This window comes from Morone saxatilis, unplaced genomic scaffold (assembly GCF_004916995.1).
Source record: "Morone saxatilis isolate NCDOM2014 unplaced genomic scaffold, NCSU_SB_2.0 Contig11, whole genome shotgun sequence".
Classification (NCBI taxonomy): Eukaryota; Metazoa; Chordata; class Actinopteri; family Moronidae; genus Morone; species Morone saxatilis.
The window spans coordinates 7,304,174-7,324,865 of NW_023339663.1; the positions used below are offsets into that span (position 1 = coordinate 7,304,174).

General features: G+C 39.9%; 1 protein-coding gene across 2 annotated transcripts in view; it reads right to left on the reverse strand.

The window, feature by feature from the left end:
- Positions 1–20,692, reverse strand: part of LOC118321019 (E3 SUMO-protein ligase PIAS1-like) — a 51,635-nt gene that overhangs the window by 30,198 nt on the left and 745 nt on the right. The gene's annotated exons all lie outside the window — the stretch shown is intronic.

Here is a 20,692-nt window from a genome sequence, read left to right on the forward strand (position 1 = left end):
CAGAGACACGCACACACACAGACAGCGTGTTGGTTCGGCCAAGAAACTCTCCTGCTGGCGACATAAATGACCAGTTCCATGAAATATGCATGTGGTAGAAAAGAGGGCTGTGTGAAAAAATGAAGACACTGGCTGCCCACAATTTCTCACACACACACACCTTAACACAAACACATGCCAAGCCCCCCCATTCACTCACTCTCGCTCTCTCTCTCTCTCTCTCTCTACAACGCAAACACACACAAAAGAGAGACAGATACACACAAGCACAAACACACACTCTCCTCCACCACACTGCGGATGTGTAACATTCCTCTGGCTTAAAAAAACCCCAGAAAAAACAAAAAAAAGAACGAGGGAAAACAAACAGAGGAGAGAAAACAGTGGGGCGGGAGGTGTTGGAGGAGAGACAGATGAGCGGCTCACAGTTCGCTCTGCCTCCCCTGTCTTCGTAAGTCAATCAATCTCCTTCCCAGGACAGGTAGACCTTAAACTCCTCCATTTTCCTGGTCAACAGAGGGGAGCTCTGTTCAACCATCTCACAGCTTTATAGTTACACCAAGAAATAATCAGTTTACTATCATAAAGGACTGCAACTAACTGTTATTGTCATTATCAATTAATCTGTCCTTTACTTGATTAATCAATTAGATGATTGGTCCATAGGTGACGTCCTTTCATGTCTTGTTTTGTCCACAACCCAAAGATATTCCGGTTACTGTCATGAAGGGCTAAAGAAACCATAAAATATTCACATTTAAGAAACTGAAATCAGAGAAATTGATTTTTTTTAATAAAATGGACTCAGAATGATTAAATGATTGGCAAAACTGTTGTCAATTAATAGTTGACAACCAATCAACTAATCATTCAAGCTCTACTATCATATAGGACAAAAAGAAACGCTTCAAATCCTCACATGTAAGAAGCACAAATCTGAGAATTTGGACATTTTTTCTTAAAAACTGACTCAAAATGATTAATTTATTGTCAAAATTGTTGGTGATTAATTTAACAGTTGTCAAGAAATCTAATTGTTCAAGCTCTATTATCATATAAGACAAAGAAAAACTCTGCATCCTCACGTTTAAGAAGGTGGAATCAGATAATTTTTGGCACTTTTGATTAAAGAAAATACTCAAATGATTATTCAATCGTTAAAATAGTTGCCTCCCTAAGAACAGCTTTAAAACAAGACATTATTTGCTTATAAATTCAGGTAAAATATGTAGTTGTGCTTCTGCAGTTCATACTGAAGCAGCTGGCTGATGAAATGACCCTGATCAAAGCCAGTGAAAAAAAATGAAATGCTTTAAAGCAATATCAAAGACACATTTTGACATTATAGTGTCACAATATCAATAGCCAATGTGGCAGAAGTTGCTCTCCCAAAGACATGAAAGTGAAAATCGTTAACTGAACTAATTAAAAGTGACCCTTTGATTTAATTCTGAAACACAACCGATTCGATGGCACTGAAAATCCAGTTTGCACAAAGCGAGTTTTCGTGAGAATGCGCTCTGTTGTATTGTTTTACTGAAACAACTTGACATGTAGGTGCAAAGGGAAGCTGTAACAAAGGCAGGAGGGTGAAAGAGGCAACACAAAGAGAATAGCTGGTGGTAACATGGGAGTTCCTACACACATGCAAACACACAGCGTGCAGACCAGTGTGGGTTTTTTAAAGCTGAAGAGGAACGTTGTGTCCTGAATGTCTTGAATTTACCAGCCTGTGACATTTCGTGCCAACAAACAATATATCTAAATGTGTCAATTTGGTGCCAAAGGAAAAGATTTACTGCGTCCACCACAGTGATATTCTCATATGACTGGAAAGGCCCATAAAACAACATTTCGACCAACACATTACACAAAAACCAAAACCCACAAAAACCCAGAATGACGAAATTTCCTCAGTCAAGTAAACAACTGCACTAGAATTCATTTAGACAAAAAAAAAGAGAACAAGATAAGAACGGTGCAAAGAGCAGAAACTATATAATATCATCGTATTAAATGTCATACAGTCATGATTGGAAAGTAATTAAAACCGGCACATTTCTCACCACACATAATAATTCGAAGACATTTAATGATTACTACAGTCTATATATTTTGGCATACGTTATATGTAAATGTTGGATTAGGGAAATTAGATAATGACAACTCCCTCACTACCACAACTACAACGTACTGTACACACCATATGCTACTTGGTACATCTTGTGCTTTGGCAGCATTGTTCCTAATTAAAACGCCTAAAATTAAACCAAGTTTGATTTGAAATTAAAAGAAAGAAAGAGAGAAAAATTTTAACCCAAGCCCTTTTCAACTTTCAGTATTACAGGAACTGAGGATTGATATGTGCTTGTTCACCGCAGGAACCAAGTTTTAGTTTTGGTTTCTGGGTGGTACTACTTGTCCCCCAAAAAGTCCCGGCCAAGGTTGCAGTTTCTGTTGACTCAGGCACAATCCAGGTGCTTAGCCAGTTGCTCACTGGTATAATAAATACAAACCTTGAGTCAGGACTGCCACAAATCCAGCAGAACAGTTATTCACACTGGTATGAATAGTAGGACTTGGGAAGGGAAGTTTTTATAATAGAGAAACAAGATGCAACAAAAGATATGAACAGGGGACATTGTGGTTTATGGTCAGCATCTTAACCCACAAGTCACATAGGTGCCTCTTAAATTAACTTTCAATAGAGTTTGCTAATTGTCACGTGACACAAACTACCAACAAAGATTTGATAAGGGATTCAAAGGGATTCAAATTCGATAAAAAGCTATCAAACCCCAAACTTTGCTCTACCATGGTCTTGGTGGAGCTAGACCATATAAAAGATGGACGTCGCATCTCCACTTCTTCCCACTGTATGTGTGGATGGTGCCGCAGTAGTAAAGTCTCGCCCATACACCCGGCGGACTCAAACACAAGAAGGGCTCAGATGTCAATTATTATGTGAAACCCCCTCTTTTATAGCTTCAAATAACTAATTAAAACCAAACTTATCAGAAAAACGAACATACATCAGAGTAGGGCTGTAACGGTTCTGAAACCAAGACCGAAATCGCGACACAAAAGTCCACGGTCTCGTGTCGCGGATCCGAGAGACAGAACCGAAACACACTCGCTCCCTGGACTGTTGAGCTCTCGTTAAGACAGTGTAACTGCGGCGGTGGCGGCGGCCCGTGGGGTGGTAGCGGTGTAGGCCTGTATCGTATTTGTATTGACAGTCAGGTCAGTTCCTAGGTCATTTTCACCCTTATTTTAAGTGTTTAGTTACCTAATTTAATCCCCTGGCTCGCTTTCCTCTTCCTCCGCCACACTCCACACGACAACGAGCACAGCGACACCCTAACGTCACACCGCTCACGGCGAACACGCGCCGCGCTTGCTCCGCCTGTCTCTCTCCCCTGTGTGTGTTTCTCTGCTGACTTTCTCCCATGCCAGCAGTACGTCTTCATAAACTCACGCCGTGATTCAGTTTCAAGCGTCTGGCGGCGCCACAACCGAAACTAACGCGTTACGTGAGAGCGTGACAGTCCTGGGCAGGTCGCTCACACGCTGTCACTGACGCTCCCCGTAATCGTAAAGCATCTCTGCCACTAATCGCTCTGTCAATGTACGATCTCTGACCACATCGGTCTTTACTCCTCTGTCTTCCTGCAAATGGGAACAGGCACAAAAAACCACGCGGCAGTGATGAACCTGAACGCCGGTGGCTCAGAACAATCGACGGTCCCGTGAACCGAACCGTGGATTTGGTGAATTGTTACACCCCTACATCAGAGTGATAAAATCAACCTAAAATGCCAGAAGCCTTCCTTGGGAAAAGTTAATTTGACGTGCAGTTACATTTTTTTAGTTTGGTCCATGTCCCATCAGCTTATATGGAGGCAGCAAGCTTTTTGACCCATACTGCTGTCAGCCACAAGGGGGCGCTCAAGAAGTTTTAGCTTTTCTTTTAAGGAACTGTCATGTCCATCTTTTATATGTTGATGAGCTAAATAAATCGACCAGGCTGATAAGCTTGCTCATATTACTTACTGCAGCTTGTATTAATAATGGTGAATATGTCAAATCTAAAGATTCCATATTAAAATTGTTTCTTTATGTTATGTGTTCATTAAACAATTCCAATAAGCCAATATATCTTTATCATATTTTCTAAAACTCCCACGTACTGATAACAGTAATGGCCTCAAAAAAAAACCTCCAACTTGTGTGTGGGAATCAAGAACCGTTTCCAAATTGTCCGATCCGTTGGACTCGTGCGCCACTGAGCTTATCAATTCCTCATCATGACATCAACTCATGTGTCTACATAGCTGGAAACTTACAACAGGGCCTCAATTCACTAAACAAACTCAAACTAGTATAACTCTGCTATTTTTCTACAGTGTGTTTAGACATAATGTCAATGGTTCAGACTCAGAGACAATAAAACAGTTTAAAATAAAGTCAATTTCCATCCCTACTTGTGTAAGATTACATCTTAAAATCTCAAAATTACTTTATTCCTTAATTTTAGTCTTAGTAAAATGTGTTTTTCTATCTTCAATTGAATGTATCAAACTATCTAGGTGTGCGTATAAATAACAAAAGAGTTATTAATTTTGGTAACCGTGCTACCTGCAGAAGAAATAACATGGCACTCAGTGGTGCAGGTGTTTCCACCAACGCTACGCAGCTGTGAAGGTATGACAGCTCCAAATGTTGGATTTCTACCAAACAGGTAACCTTTCCAGAAAGTTTTAAAGACAATCTTGTTAACAGACTGAAGGATGAACAGATGGAACCAGATGGAAATCAAACCGCTGTTCAACTCCACCGGCAGAGCAGTAAACATTAAAACATCCCTTTCAAAGTAGAATTTCTCACAAAGACAAAAGAGACACTAAATTAAACAAGAAACCATAAACATAAACATAAACTTTACATTATGTGTCTCTAGTCTGATCAACCCTGTGTGGACATATAGCTGCCAGATTAGTAATTCATAAAAGTCCTATGTCCACTCTGATTTTGAGACTGAGTCATTCAAATCTTTTCAGATGTGTCTTAAGATGTTTCTCTCTTATGCTTGCTGGGACATGTTGCTTCATTTTTCCAAAACATCTGTAGCTGACTCTGCGTCCAAACTGGCCCAAAATTTGGAGAAAACATTTCAGTCCCAAAGTAACAAACCCTGATATCAAGCAGCTCTCACAGATAGATTTCCTCCTCGGTTGATCCTTCACACAATATTTGTAAGACTGTAACTGTAAGAACAAACTATGCAGGCGTACTTTGGCATTGACCAACATCAGTCTGTTGGTCTAATATTATTCTTTTTTAGAAAATTAATATCCATATTTTTAAGACTACATCCATCTATACAACTCTAAAGACCCTCTTCCTCTCAGTTGCGGCTTTCTGTCCGATGCTTACCACGAAGGTGAACTTTTTTCAGCCTACTCAGATGTAGCCACACAATCACAGGTTGCACTTGATCAAATCATTATTATAAACTTGTGCAGGTGTCTGACAATAGAAATAAGATCAACTAAATTGGGATTTAAGCTGCATTGAAAAGCAATAAAAGTGATCACAGAAGGAATGGAAGGTTTCGTCTATCCCACTCCTCATCAAATGTTGTACGTGATGCAGAGTTTCATTTCATGACCAAAATACAGATGTTAGATATTTAGCCCTATTTCAGTGTGGACAAAGATCTTTTTTTTTAAAAAGACCAAAAATGTTGCTATTAAACAGCTTTTTTTATAATTAGCTTCTAGTTCACTTTGAGCTTGACTTTAATTTGATAACTACAGTCGCATCTCTTCTCAGTGCGTTTGGTAGAGTCCTGTCAGACTGGAGAGTGGGGAGAAGGGTAATAATTTGCTGTGTCCAGAGCTGGTGAGAATGACTGATGGAGGGATGGAGCAATGGGGGATGGTGGGAGAGAGAGAGAGAGAAAGCAGCTGAGCCTCCAAGCCAAATGAAATTCTCCACAGCTCCAGTGAAAACATAGTTGGGAGGGGCAGTCACTTTAAATTCCCATTACAGTTTTCTTTTAATAATGTAATATAATGTTTCCCAATATCAAACCTCAGAGACTCCTGGTTTATTTAAAGATATTATATCTTTATCTTATGGCCATCAGTTTTATTGTTTCCGAGAAATCCAGTTATATGATCAGTTTGGTATGGCTAGTGACAGTACTGTAAATAAGATACCCATAAGCCCCATCCACTGTTGCTATGGAGAAGAAGACCAGTCAGAGGCACAAATTGGAGCTGTAGCAAATTCACAATGCTTCGTCATTGCAGTTGAGGCTAAACCACCACATTGTGGTTGCTAAAAATCTGACAAAATTGATCCATAAACCAAAACTAAACTGACTTAAACGGTTGACTTTTTTGTTTAATCTGCACATTATATTCTGGTAGAATATGCCTGTCACTGTTTCCCAGAGCCCACCAGAGGTGAGATCTTCCTTTTTTTGTTTGACCAGAAGCACAAAGATATACAGCTTAAAATTAAGTACAATTAAGTATTCGGTACTGGAACCAGATATACTCAAACACAGTCGCTCATATATTGTACTGATGATCCTACTGTACCTGACAACGCCTTGGACGTACTCTAAGTCTAACATCATCTATGCAGAAAATTAACAGGAGTTTTACTACCAGGACGCCCGAAATAACGCCTCCCACTTCTCAACTATTAAAGTAACATTTTAAAAACAGAGCACTACACTGAAGATAACTTGTTTCTATGCCTATGTGTTATCAGAGAGAGAGGCTGAGAGTGACACTACTGCATCTGTCAGAAGCTTAGATGTTATTAAAACACCCATATGCACACACAGCTTACTGAAACACGCAAACCAACTCTTGCATGCTCAGCAAGCTTCTGCAAATTGGGTTTGGGTTTTTTTCCCCTGCCTACATTAAGTAACTAAACTAAAATCTAAAATCTGAACCCTACTGTGCATTTACAGGACATGTTTCTGGTGGAGTAGCATGTCAGCGCACTGTATTAACGACCACTGTTAGTTAGCACAAGTGAATCTGCTACTTCATTATAAAGAAACCCATTTGAAATCCACAAGTTAGCTGTGCAATTTGACAAAACCCAGTATCCTCATTCTCCATATGCCGGCTCACCAAAGCTCTGCTGTTATGCTTTTCGTTTGTTGACTGATTTTGTCTTCACACATACGCAGGGAAACTAGTTTCGTGTTTGTAATTAAAGAGAGACCAAGAAGAAGGAGGGGGGCAGACGATTTCATTTGAACCACTGTTCAGTCCCCCCTGCTCTCTGTGATTGAATATACTGTATTAATGCAGGTGCGTTCCCGATATTGTTGTTTGCATATTTTTCTGTTTCTATTATCAGACAATGGACGTTCAATCATAGCTCATAAATACTACCTTAACCAGCAATCATTACCACGCTATTGCGCTGCAGATTAAATCATTATTTCATCACCACATTGTCTGACAAAATGAACAAAAATACAGGTTAATGACTGCAGCTGTGCTGAGATCAGCTATATATAGACATTTAAAATGAGCGATCACAGAGAAAGTTAGATAATGAAAGGAAACAGGCAGCACGGAGGCCTGTGTGATGAGGAGAGACGGATTGGAACTGGCCAGTGGCTGTGCCGCCTTGAATGGGCTGTTTTATCTGTCAGGAGAAAAACTGGCCTCCAAAACTGCGGCTGGCAATGAGCTCGAGTTTCTGAGGAAGTCCTGATAAGTACAGGTTTGGGTTGAGGGAGTACTAGGGTTGGGCGATATGTTAACATTTTCCAACCAGCCACCTTTAGTCCAATCAACGTCCCATAGTTTCAGCTGGGAGATGAGCAGTGGGTTAACTACATGCAACAAGCTCTAACAGCTTTAATAAAGAAAATAAACTCAACCAATGTCAAGAAAGGAGACGAAAAACAGCTGTTTTCTGCATTCAACAGAAAATACAACCTTTCTCTTTTATACCCAACTAAGACCTTGTTAAGCGATCTTAAAGCACACTTCATTTAAACTCGACCAGTCTTTACACTGTTCCAACAATCACCCAGTCTGGTGTCAAACCATCGAACAGAGTTACACCTGAAAATATTCTGGCTCTCCGTTTGTTTTGACCTTCTGCGAATCACCTCGTAACTGTATTCCCTGTCGTCTAACTAGTCGCAATAAACCCTTTATTCATAGCAGTTATATGTGAAAAAACACTGGCTCTACAGCAGTTTTTCCTCTCACTTGTTCTTTGGTTCAGTGTGTGTACTGCGCCGCTGAATGTCTGTCACTGAGCTGCTCTCATTCTTTGGAGGATCGCCCAAAAAAACGGCAGTGGACTCGGCCAATCACCAATATATTCGTCCAATCACCCAAGCCTAGCGAGTACTTGGCTGAAACAAATATCCGGTACAGATAATGTACTTTTTATGAGTAGGAGTACCAAACGAGTAAAATGAGTCAATATCTGCACTCGTTTATTTGTTGTTAATTGTTAATACAGCAACTTAAATAAAAAGGATTTAAATTTTTTTGCAAAGCGGCGTGCCTTATTTTTTTTATGTCGTTATTTTTCCTAAATAATCTCTCAAAATGATTAATTGATTATCAAAATGTGTTGTGTTGTGTGTTGTGTTGCACGTCCGCCAATAAATAAAACAATTGTAGAGAAATGCAAAGGATATGTATTAAAAAGGCATTTCAATCTGTTGACATTAGTATTGGCTCAGTAAAATTTATTATAGTCCAGACATTTTTTTAGTTTTAAAGGCTGAATTTTAATTTTAATTTATTTGAGTCCAATTTTTCTGATCCAAACTTAATATTTTTGTGGAATATGTTGTTTCTAGTTGTTTCTAGTTGCCAGTAAAGTTTAGTGTTTATATGTACGGTTACATTTGCTGTTAGCATTTATATTTTGTTGCTCAATAAGAATAAAAACATTAACGACATTTGCTCAACTGTCCCAATGAGTCATTACAGTGTTTGTTATGTACAATACCAGGACTTAATTCAGCTCAACTCATTTTATTATTGCATTATTCCTACACTGATATGTCAAAATTTCTTCAGTGAAAATGTCTATTACTGACTTTTTTTTAAATTGGTGATAAATTTAATCACACACAATCAGCAAACAATTTTAAAACGGAAACGATCACAAACACATGCAAATAAGAGATACAAAAATGAACGACAAACACAGAGAAGTACACCAAATATTTCAGTTATAATGTGAGGTGCTGCAGTTCAACTGAGCTGACACGCAGAGTGGACACATGGCAGTGTTCTGGCACACAAAGACTTAGCATGCAATGTTCTCATACACAAAGCATCAGGACACACACACAAGGTGAGAGATCATTAAAACCGCAGTGGATCACATGTGGTGGCAAAATGACTGGTGTATGTGCAAAACCTCAAATTAGGCCTGCACAGTTAATCCAAATATTATTGAAATCGCAATATGGCCTGAATCTAAAAATAATATTTTTTTCACCAGCATAAAAACACTAAATTGCATTTTTGTGTCACATATAGTCATTTCAGTACATTTCATTGCGATAAGATGGAAAACTGACCATCTAGTTTCACAGCACTGTTTAAGGACAGCCCCCAAAAACCAGAGAAGACCCTGAGTTGTCTAACACTTTTTTCAATCAAATTTCTGTCCTTCATAAAGACGACAAACCCCAAAACTATCAACAGAAGCAGAGAATACTGATAGTTAATGGTGGGCAGTGTGACGCCAGGCAGCTGCTCCAACAGTCAGCGCTGACTGTCAGTAAAGTTGGATGAACCACTTTTGGACCACACAGTGGTACAACCTCCTCTACTGCAGTCCACTGTGAGTGACTCTGGCTGACAGCGCTGGCACATCACAGATGACAAAGAAAGGAATTAAAACATGAAGTAGGCTAAAACATTAGGAACTGCTGATACATGTTTAGTACGGCACTGAATTAAAAAAAAGGGAACAAATAGTCTAATTCAGCCAAATTAGATTGAACTGAAAAAAAAATGTAAAAACACACGCGTGGCTCCGACACAGACAGCAGACGACAGAAGCTGCGTGCCACAGTCAACTCTGCATAGGTTTTTATTACATGACCATTTTAGTACAATTGTTTACTTGCAAGTGTGGAAGATTACCTTCCAAGATTTACTTGCAAAACGGACAATCTACCAGCATTTGGTGCTTGGTGGGCGTTCATTTTGGGACCCAGCAAACACACTGACACTTCTGCATATGTACGTGAATAAATCTGCAAAAGCCACATATATTAAAACCTTCTTTTTGACAAGGCTGACACAGATAAAAAAGATTTCTGATAATGATGATTAATTCCCCCTATGATTAAAAAAAATCCTTGGTTGATGAAATGGTCTGGTACAACTTTAGCCTGCATAGGAAGATACATTTAAGCTAGCTTTTTTCCCATTGCCTGAGGAGACACAGGATACCACAAATATTTTCTCCCCCTCATGACGACACTGGGAAGTAATGCAGTGAAACAGGAGTCTCTAGACCACACCTTGATTCTGCAACCTTAAGCAATATCATGATTTCACACTTAAAACCTTCACATATTAGTCAGAAAACATTCATCTTAAAGTGCACTGAAACCTCCATGTTTCCATCACTGTGTTGCCCGTATTTACTGACTGAGGATGCAGATCTGGTTCCTTTTGTGAGAAAAAGGAAGAAGAAAGTATTTATGTTTGATGGTGAAAGGTATTTTTTGAATGCACATGATGACGAGATTCTTCATATATGCTGTAGGTTCATAGGTAGGGGCGTGTATCCTCTGACATTTTCTGATACTAATGCAGATACTTCTGTTAAGGAATGCAAGGTGCTGGCCTGACTATCGGGAGCAATGTGGCGTATAGTATCTTGCCCAAGGAGCTAGGGATCGAACCACCAACCCTGTGATCAGTGGAGGAACCACTCTACCTCCTGAGCCACTGCTACCGTACTTAAGAAGTGTTGAGGTTTGAAGCCCTATTCATAGGTTTTATCATGAACAATGAATGTAATTTAGCAAACCCAAAAGACTACAAATGTTGCCAAATTTAGGTTTTTATCCTGACTTTGTTATACGTCTGTGTTAAATGGGTGTTATAGAGTGAACAGAAACAGCAGGAAAGGTTGGGTTTGCAGTCAGTTAACGCAGCTCTGATATGGCTATTCTTCATGTAGAATCTGCAAAAGTACTGAGACTAAACAAAACTCTCTCTAGTATCTACTATCACAGCCACAAAGATGCACAGACAACAAGGAGACAACAGGCTGTCGGGTCGGCTACATAGCAGGACCACAGCAGCTTGGCGCAGCTATCCCTGTAGTGGATACGCATGTCGTAACGGCAGCTAAGGTGGACAGACCCGGGCTCACGGAAAACCCGTATTAGAAACAAGTAACTTGGCCACGAATGCATATGAGAAAGAACAAGTGTAGGTTGAAGAGCTCACATGTGCGCTCTTCTCAATACGCATCTGGTTAAATTACATTCAAAAGTCAATATTAGTAAATTAAATTTCCATCCCCACCAGTGACGCCCTGTTGACTGAAGGCTGGCAGTGTCCGACCTGAGTTGAACCCACGGTTGGAAACAGAGGCACAAACAAGGTGAGCTGACAAGGGCTGACCGTTTCTGATCAAACTGCCAATGTGGCTTTTACCTGTGTCACCGCATCAGACTGAATAGAGTATAGTAAATGTCTAAGACCTCCGCTAGTGTCCCCTAGAGGCAGTGCTGCTGCTGGTGGTTGCACCCAACCAGACCTAAGTAGCGTCTTCAAGCAACCGACGTCGTTTGCCTTTGAGCCCAACGTTTGTGTACTAAAAAAATCTGCTGCGCTTTACTTGGTTTTTAGGAGGTGAACAGTAATGCAGTTCTTCGGAGCCCCAGGAGACTGGTAGATGGTGAGGCTAATAATGTTGTGCCAAGCAGTTTCTGCAAAGGTTCTGCAGGATGTGTGTGTTTGTGTGTGGGTGTGTGGAGGTTGTGTAGGCGGATAGAGGGGGAGTTTGCACACTACCTGGCCATTATATAAAGCTCCCACTCTCGGCTAGAGGTCTCTGTACTGAGTGCCAGCTCCCTCCCGATCCTCCTCCCCTCTCTGTCCTCCCATCCCCCCACCTCTTAGCCTTCCAGCTACTCTGACTCAGGCTTAACTCTCTGCCTGTTGTTTTCTCTCCCTCCTGCGTATGTGGTATCAAAATCTCTGTGCGCATTGTGGATCAAACAAAGGACCAAGTTTGGGATTAAAATATGGATCAGGCCAATCCAAGCCAAGCAGGATCGGTTCATACAACCCGGCTGGACCGAGTTCAGAATGATTTCTCTTTTAATCATTAGTACGTTAAATGCTGTGCCACCACACCTGAGGCTACAGAGGTCTAGTCCCAGCTTGCCACAGACAGATAGTGAATCTGAAACCCGTCCCCTTCAATGCTGAACGGCTCAAAGCTGTGATGACAAGGGGGTCTGTAATCTGGTGCCAAAATACTGCAGGTACATGCTGCTGGTAGCAAACAAACAACACAGGTTTGCTGCCATGTATGTGGACAAAGATGGCCAGCAGGAGTGTGATGACAAGGTGACCAGGGGCAAAACACCTGTTAGCTTATTACTGACCTCACCTCTGTGTTGAAGAAAGAAGGAAGGAACAGAAGCTAAAAGGCTGAAAACAAAGACATCAGACACCAAAATCCCCATTGCACTGGTCTGGCAAGAAAATGAAGGAGAGTGGGAAGACCAATGAGTTGCTCTCGCCCTCTGCACCCTTTTAATCCTGCGGAGTTGATGGAGGTCGGCAGGCACCAAGATGAAGGGGGATTGTAGAGACACAGCCTGCACTCTCTGTCTGCAGCTATGTACATGTTGCTGCTAGAGGAGAGAGCACAGATTCCATTTCATCATTAGTGTCTTGTCTGATGTTGGACTCAGGACCACCTGGGATTGGGAACTGCAACTGCATTATTGTGGTCGAGTCCTGAACTTCATTCAGAGAAAGAAGTCATACTAGGTGGGTACGCCAGGCTTCTCTGTGCTGAATGAAGTCTCACACTACAGCTACATGATGGATAAACCGTATTACAATTTGTTTTTGCTGAAATAATTAATACATTTTTTTTTTCTTTCTAAATTTAAATATGAAAAGTAGCATGAAAGATGCTCATGATACATGACACCACAGTACTTTGCTTAGCAGCTTTCCCCATGATGTTAAATTAAAGTTACAGCCTTCGGCAAATAATCATTTTTTCTTATGATGCTTGCTGTGAGTTTACTAAAGATGGCTAAAAACACAAAATCTGATACTTGGTCTGGTAACCACCTGTATGACAGATGGCAGCTCTTTTGAAATACTTGTAGCGATGCCTCCTAAAAGTCGATGATTCCAGTTAAGAAGACCCCCAGTCGACAAAATTGCATTTTGTCAGTAGAATCAAAGCAATTTTAGTTTTCGGCTGCGTCACTGAGCACAGATAAACAGCATGGCAGACTGTTAACTTCACAAACCGAGTCTCAAAATGACCACAAACCACCGAACTAACTGTGAACCAGACGGTGGTACAACCTCCTCTACTGCTGTCCACTGTGACTGGGCTGAGGGCACTGTGAGCTGCGCGGCAGGAGAGACGCACCGTCGTACACTGAGAAATCTGATGGGTTCACATCACAGATGACAAAGAAAGAAAATAGTGATTGACAATAATCATCTTTCATCATGGTCGTATATTTTGGATAATGCTTCGAACAGCACGGAAATGGACATCTGACCAGGGGTGGATAACATTATATCGAAGCAGAATCCTTTCAAATCCCCTATCAAATCTTTTTAGGTTTGTTTGGTGGGAATGAATACTAAATACTAAATACTAAAAACTCAAAATATTACTGCTTTTATTTCACAAAATGCATTTTAAATGTTTTCCTGTAACAAAAGATTTGGCTAAACATTTAAAAATCAAGCTTTTTCTAATAATGACAATAACACAGTTAGTAATTGTAATTGTCATTTAGAGACCAGTTACCAGACAAGCATGATGCTAACTACCAAACCTAAACCAGAGATTTAACTGCACTGAGAGGCTGACAGCTCTGTGACATTCATTAACCCTGTCCTCTATCCACATTTATAAGCCGGTCCGCCATGTTTATTAAGAACCCAAATTATTACATGTTGGTGTACGTCATCACTCTTCTTTTTTCTTTGTAAAAGGACACCAAAGGAGACTAAACACAGATTGTTACTGAAGGATTATATATGTTATAAAAGAGATTTGTTGGCTGCTGCCTGGGCTTAATGAATTTGGGTATCTTTCCAGCACTGTACAGTTAGTAGCTCCCTAACGTGTGACATGTGTGTGTCATACATGTTTTATATGGTATTGTGTAACTTTCACTGGTAATCGTATCGTGTAATGCTGCTGGTAACGCTGTCGGTTAGGGCTGGGTATCTCTACCATCATGTTAACTGTGTGGCCATACTTTACTCCACTTTCACTGCACAAGCTGCACTAATCAATTAGTCAAAGATCAGAAAATAAAACGACAATGTTATGAAATCAATTAATCATTGTTTCACGCACCATTGTGGCAAATAACAAGCATTAGGTCTGAGAGATTACCTGACTTTTACATGACTCCTGCTGGTACAGAGACATGCTGGTGTCACACAGAGCTGATTACTTCCCAGAATATGTACTGAATGCAGAACCAACCACCAAAGTCATTATTCCACAGGTAAATGGATCAGAACAATATTTTCCATTTAATTTTATCCTTCAAGCAAAAACAAATGCAGAGGGATTTTCCGCTCACAGCAGGCTACTTCCTAAAGAATGAAGTGTTTGGGGAATCAGTGTCTTAAGCTGCGGTCCCTCAGGTTACAGGTCACTGGAGAGGCTACGGCATGCGCTCACCTCTATTATTAACCATTAACCCTTAGAGCTGACTGTTCAGGACGGAAACATCTTTACCAGTTGGCTTCAATCTCCCGGAGATTCACAATCACTTTCGTCACTTGAAACCAAAAACTGTGGGGCTGCAGGTGTGATGATAGGATGTGAAACAAACACAACAGAGGAAACTTTTGCCAAGAAAGACAAACACCTCGGCATATGCAGAGTTCTTTTCTTTTGTCTTTCTTCTTCATTTGGTGACATGAATTTTTATTCATCTGCAACATGTAAGAAAGAAACTTCTATATATACATGTTGTTTTTTTGGTTTGTTTCTCAAAGTAACAGCCCTTTAATCCTTTCAACTGCAGAAGGCAGCTACATCTGGACAGACAGAGAACCCAGAATAAACACATGTAAAACAAAATCCAGTCATATTGTATATTTACTCCATCATGAGCCACCTGAGTCCAGTCACACCAGTCATGATATTATTAACCATTAGCAGCAACTAAGTTCATGTGTAAATTAGAAAATGTTTCCATTTGACTTATATAGAAACTATAAATATGCAGCAAAGAACTGAAACTTGTCTTTTCCTCATTTACTTGCAAATTTATGCAGCAAAGTCTCTCAAATTCTTTTCAAATCATTGTTTCTATTTGAGTAACCTGTGGTGTAGGTGCCATCGGGTGTTACTGGCAACATGACGCCCCAACATACTGCACCAATTTAGCGGGACATAAAACTCAGGCTCATGATTTATTAGGCTGCTAATCTTGATGCATGTCGTACACAAAAAACGTATGACACACTGCTGCAAATCACAAGTGAATTATGAGTCACAAATTACAAAAGTGACAGTGAAACTAAACAAGTTGCACGAAGCAGCGTGCCTTTGGGTGGAGAGATTTATGAACTTCAAGGCGAGGGTCTGACGGTTAAAGCCTGCAGCAGGATAAAGAAATATTCTATGATGACAGGCTTTTCAAAAGACATTTTTATTCATTTATCCCTCTTGATTTGAAAAAAAAACCTTTAAAAAAAATATATATATATATATACCAGGAGGGTAGCCAGCAAAAAGTCTGTCTTTCTCTTCCAGTTGGACACACACAATTGAGCTCCAAACTGCTACCTACCCGTGTCTATCTCAAATGTGACATGTTTCCACGGCAACAAGACTGTGTAACAAAATCACCGCAGGAGTTAAGAAAAGCTCCGTCTCGCCAAAGCCTAACAGAAGTCGATGGCTGCTCTCGTGGGGCAAAATATCGGACAATAATGGGAGCTTTAAACGCTGGTCTGACTGGGCTGAACATCTAGAAACGTGTGTCACGCAGTCTGAAAGTGACAAAGCATGTTTGTTATCTCTATCTGGCTCCAAATGATAAACTTCGCTTAATGCTGAGAGCAAGGGGGGGGGGCAATATACTCTCAACAGTTTGTTCCAGCTGGTTCGACGCTAAACACCTCTGACATGAGATGAGACGTGCAACATCTGTTTCATATTTCACACTGGGAGCTTCATACATTGTGCTCGTTCACTGCCGTATAGCTTGAATCCACCTACATTTTCCGTATGTTTGTGTTTGTACGACAATGCTTTAACAATGCCACAAAATCTAAACTATTAACCACCTAGCGTGATCTTGAAAAAAACACACCGACATCTGCACACGCGTGTAAGCTTTAAATACACCAGCAGATGAGAGCAGTTTTCATTCCCTCCGTTAATTTCCATGTGAACGTCTAATTCTCCTTAAACTGATAATTAAGTGCAGCTATAATGACAATGGCAATAAGAGAAATAGGCAGGTGTTGAAAGGATGTAGGGGAGCAGAGAAGAGGGCCTGTATCATTAGGGATTAACCTAGCCACAGGCTCTACAAATAGACTGTCTCCACCTATAAGCCGCCAGCGCACAGACAGTTATTTGTATTGCCAGGTTGCTGCTGCAGCAGCTCCAGAGAAGAGAGAAGACAGTTCAAAGAAGCTGAGGCGGATCGGGATTCCTGTGAAACAAAATGCGATGGAACAGGACACATTTGGGGGCCTGGCAACATCAGAAGGCTTTCACAAGCACAGATTTTTTTGTCTGAGACGACTGCACCACCGATTTATGCACCAATTCAATGTATAAGCTTCTATAATATACAGCCTAAGGCATGAACACGACGTGCAGCAGTGCAAACCAAGACCTAGAGTTTTATCTTCAACACTCGACATTAAGGAAGATTTCTTGGATTTCTGTTTTTTTGTATATCTTCACATGCCTAATTAAAGAGCGCCTGTCGGACCAGCAGTCAGAGCCACGCAGCGCTTCCTTCTTCCTCTTTAAGCTTAATTATTATTTTGATAATCGAATGATCGCTTTAAGTTATTTTTCAAGCAAAAATCCCAAATCTTCACAAGTTCTAGCCTTAAAATTGTAAAGATTTTATGTTTTTTCTTTAGTCAACTTAAAATCTTTTTAAGGTTTGTCAGATAAAATAATTGGCCTTTAGGAAACGGTATTTTCTGACATTTTATTGACAAAAAAATGTATATATTGTAAGATTAATTATCTTAATAATGACAATAATCATTAGCTCTGCAAAGCTGAATTTACAGGTGTTTTTGGAATAAGTGGTAAAGTAGATCATTTTGCTGGAGGACAAACATTCTTCATTGAAATCAGAACAGTAAAGCAGATACATACATTATCATGTTACAAGAGCTGAATTGATTAGTTGATTAACAGAAAAGGAATCAGTGACTACAACTTGCAAATAATTTTCTGTATTCAGCTTCCTATGTGTGAGAATTTGCTGCTTTTCTTGGTGTTTCATACATTTATGAATACATATTTTTTTAAGGTTGGTTGGACAACAAAAGCAATCTAAAAGCATCAATTTAGGATCTGGAAACATGTGATGGGCATTTATACAATAAATGATTAATCTATTAAGCAAAAAATATATTACAGAGCAAACAGGGAAACAATGTTTTTGGGAAAACTCTACATTTTGAATTTTATCTTCTCTTTTCATTAATATTCTCCGCATCCATCCACAGCTTCTGAGCTCTCTCTCTGGTGGTCTGACGACTCCTGCCATGCACCGTCACTGTTGTATGTTTGCTGCCGGAGCAACAGTAAGTAAGGTCGGGCCAGTGCACAACATCACAGCCAGTTTAGTGCTTTCTGCTCCTATGGTGGCTGACAAAAACACCACATGGCGCAGTCATTAAAATAACACACATTTGATCTCAGGTGTAAAACAGCAGTAAAATGCCATGATGCACCAGAGTTACTGGGGCTCATTTTTAATTATTTTATATGTTCACGACCTAATGAGTACATTCACAAAAGGAGACAGGAAGGGGAATAGATTAATTATGACTAATGTAACACAGATGAAGCCACTGTTGTTGTGTCAGTACAGTGTGAAACATGGAGCTGAAAAACGGATATTAAATAAACCAGTTATGACTTTAAAAAGTCAACCATTTTGCTTCCCGACACACTTCCTCCATCACTGTCAACTGCTGCCTGAAAAAAGTTGACAAGCTCTTGGTCTTAAAAATGTCCTTGTCCTACTCTCTATCTAAAAATAGTTTATGTGAAGCTTTAAGTTGGGGTTTTGTGGCAACCTGAATTCAACCAAGTTCAGGACATTTGCTCTTTAACTGACAAAATGTGCATAATTTATTCTTAAATTTAGTTTTACGTAGATAAAGAGCTGCTTCTAAAAAAAAAGCTGTTTCATTTTTTCTTTTAAGACATTCAAGTTCATGTGAAAGATTAACTACTTTAATGTGAACTTTATCAATAATGAATAGTGATTTTGCACATTTCCACCAACAAAAGATAAAATAAGTAGGACTTTGTTCTTAGTCTGCACCATGAATCTGTCAATCAGTATCTTGTTGTCCCACGCTGTCTTGTCTTTAAGTGTGTGCACTGCTTCATCAGCGAGTTGGATGCTGTGCTCAGTAAATATGAGCCGTCCGACCACATTAATGCTTAAATAAAACATCCTCAAATGGGCTCATAGCCAGGATGGACAGCAGGCAGTCAAGAATGGTTTGAGGGGTAAAACTGGTGAATTATTTGGTTGAGGCTCTGGACAACTGGCACTACTGATAAAATGCTGCTAAAGTTCTGCTAAAGACTCGTTTATGGGTTTCATTTGTGCTTCAGCAGCTTCGCTTATTTAACTCTTAACAAGCACAGAATTGTTTGTTGTCAGAGTTTAACTCTTCCGTAACCCAAAGGAGTTTGTCGAGCTCAGGCTGGAGATAAAAAGGTCATTTTCAGATTTCAGTGACGCATTTCAAACAGGTTTGCTGTCTTCCTGTACACAGAACAAATACACTAGTTTGGGACAGAAAACAAGAGTACATTTCAAGATCTGTGAAAAAAATCATATAAAGAGAGACAACAACTATTACACCAAATCAATTGGCAACAAGATTCCAGATTCCCAGATTCTGAAACGGCATTTCTGAACCAAAAAAGGTCCAGATAATGTCTCTGTCCATGTGTTTTCTACCTTCATTCATTTAATTTCGTTAGCCTATTCTGTCCACAGTAATTCATGAGTGATTAACCCCTGTAATAACCCTTAAAGCAGGTTAACAGGAGCTAAATCAATCACCAGTAAATCACTGGTAAACCAAACCTCATTTGTTTGGTTTCCTAAACAAAGTCCTCGGGCCTTTAGACCTTCTACATCATGATGTGATGGATTTAATGTTGAACTCTGTGTCTATAAAAGCTTCCTCAAAGTGAGAGTACGTGAAGTATCATCAGTGGGTCATCATTACTGCGGAGTCAACAGCAGGGTGTGAGGTTGGCACTCATGCACGCAGCCTAAAAGCAGACCAGACTAATGACTTCCTTTGTGTTTGTGCAGACAAGAAACAAACACAGCAGCAACCCACAAAAAAAAACATATTATTCTCAATCAACTGTTGATTAAGCTATTGATTATTTCCCCTTATTCAATGTATCTATTAACCTAACATAAAATGACAAATACCCATCACACATAAAGCTAGAAGTACATTTAAAAAGGACCCGTGTGCAGGATTTAATGGCATCTAGCAGTGAGGTTGCAGATTACAACCCCTTTGCCTCACACATCGCGTAGGAGAAACATCAAATCTAGAGCCAGCGTTTGGTTTGTCCATTCTGGGCTACTGTAAAAACGAAAGGATTTTCATGATTACACACTAATGAAAACATACCTGTAAGTATTATATTACATTTGTGCCAATAGATCATTCTAAATCCAGATACTAAAAAAGAAATAATAAGCTGATTAATTGACAATTATCCACTGCAGCCCTGCCCCCATGTGCTCAACTTTCATTATGAAAATGAGAAAAACAAAGCAGGCAAAGGATGAAATGTGAGAAGCTGTAAGTGCATTTGACTATGATTAATCAGGGAAAGCCTATAATAGGCACTGGCAGACAGGGCTATATAGCAAGAGCACATCTGGCTTTTCAAAAGAGAGGCAATGGGGGTGCAGCTAAAAAACCTGTTCATTACAGACTGTGTAGCTGAGCAGCAGCTGGCACAAAGGAGCATGTAAAGATCCACAGATCCCGGACAGGCAGTGGAAATACACTGGGGAAAAGTCTAAAAATAGCCCAAGACTCATCAATCAATAACTGCTAGATATGATCCAAGTTAAATAAAATTAATCAAAAATAAACAGGATTTCAGAGCAGCTGCCAAAGCAATGTAAAAAAAAAAACAAATAAAACAA